The sequence below is a fragment of the Eumetopias jubatus genome, unplaced genomic scaffold (assembly GCF_037043125.1).
Source record: "Eumetopias jubatus isolate StellerSeaLion01/CBP00866 unplaced genomic scaffold, mEumJub1_p1.0 scaffold_16, whole genome shotgun sequence".
Lineage (NCBI taxonomy): Eukaryota > Metazoa > Chordata > Mammalia > Carnivora > Otariidae > Eumetopias > Eumetopias jubatus.
Window position 1 is genome coordinate 26,395,815 of NW_028274822.1, and position 1,892 is coordinate 26,397,706.

Consider the following 1,892-nt stretch of genomic DNA (forward strand, 5'->3'; position numbering starts at 1 on the left):
CTGCCACCAGCCAGGGGTGTGATCTTGGGCAAGACGCTCTTTGCCTCTGGGCCTCCTGGAGAAGTAACAAGCACACAAATTCATTATCTACTTCATTCTGTCTGAGCCGGGGTGTGTGTGGAAAAACCACTGCAGAGCAATAAAAACCAAAGGCTGGTCTTGGGAAATCAGAGAGCATATCAAGGAAACCACAGCTGAGTTGGGCTAAGCCTCGAGAGAATTACCATATCCTGTTTTCTGTCAGAGTCTCGCCAGACTCTTTACCAGATTCCAGCGAACTCACCAAATCTCTGTCCCAGGCTGCTCTAGGCACAGCTCACCCCACAGATGGTGCTGAGAGCCGAGCAAGCCTCGTTAGATGGTAAATCTCTTCTCCAGCTTTAATTCCAGTAAGCATATGCCTAATTAGGAAGGGTGTGTTGGACTTCCACAATACAGATGATTGAAAATCAGCGCAGAAGATGGTGCGTTTTCATCTTAAACGCACACACGCACACACACATACATGCTGAAAGATAGACATATGGGTAAGGTGTAACGAAATCAAGAAGGCCAACTTTGTTAACCTTTGAATTTTTATTGTATACTTAACGTTACAGAAACTAATCTTAACTGAAACACCACCCTAGATTCTCTTCTGATCTCATTCAATATACAAACATCTGTAAAAACATTTATTGTATTTTTTAACTTCAAAGGTAATGCATGCTTTTATAGAAAGGTAATCATATTTCAAAGGCAATACATGCTTTTTATAGAAAAACAAATTGGAAAATAAAACTCGTGATAGAAAAAAAAAAAAAGAAGGTACCGTGTTAGCAGGATGGCGAATTACTCAAGCTACAGTTAGCTGTGTTAAGAAACTGGTGCTTCATTGTGCTTTAAAAATACTCTGATATTCCTTATAAGCCCTAGATGGTGGGAGCCCTGAGATTTGCCAGTGGACAGTATTCCCTTGTCCTCTGGTTAAACACGTACTTTCAATTTATAAATTCTCCTCAGAGATCAGTTCCCCGTAAGTTGTCCACTGCTTGGGGATCAGAGTGATCTCTTACCTGTACTTGGTATTGCTGAGGGGACCTGTCCCCACCCAGCCTCTTGGGATTCTGTGCTAGCAACCATTGTTCCATCCATGAGCCAAGCAACTTAGCTCCCCTTTGCTTCTTCGGTCCTCTGACCCTGCCAACACCGTTGCGTTCCCCACTAAGGCATTTGGCTTCCTGCAGATCCTTGGCTGGCAGCAAGCAGACCCCGGAGAACCAGGAGCTTATGGTTCTGCCCATCCCACCTCCGCGCCTCTCGGGACTTGAAGGGGCCATGGGTAGGGTTTCTCGTACATTGTATCTGTAGCAGTGAGGAGCTAGTTCCAATGGCCTTGGGCTTCTCAAAACTCGTTTGAATGTTTCAGTGCCTGCCTGGCATGAGCAGAGAGGAAAACCAGTCTTTCTCCTGTGTTCTTCCCACCCAAGCAAAACAGGTATGCCTTTGGACTCTCCACTGTCTCCGTTATCATACCCTCTCTGTCCCCGAGTCAGCAAAGCTCAGAGTTCAGCCATCGTAGGCAGAGGTGGACGATTTTTCTACAGTGGAACAAACTGTATGCTCTGAGCCTTCTTGGATTAGTCTCTAATCTGGTTAAACAGGAGCTACAGGAATTTAGAAATCCTGTTTTTCCTGACAAAGTCTGTCTTTCAAGACCTTTTTCATGGCATAAAACCCGATTTTGGATATCAAAAGCAAATGATTAACTCTTCCTTTTTCTTAACACTAAGCACTCTCTGTGCCCCTCCTACCCTCTAGGCCCCCACCTCCTCTCCATCGCCTCTGCCACCCAACACAGATGGATTTCACAGGCCAATTAAAGGTAAATGCATAGGACGATTAAGCCAACA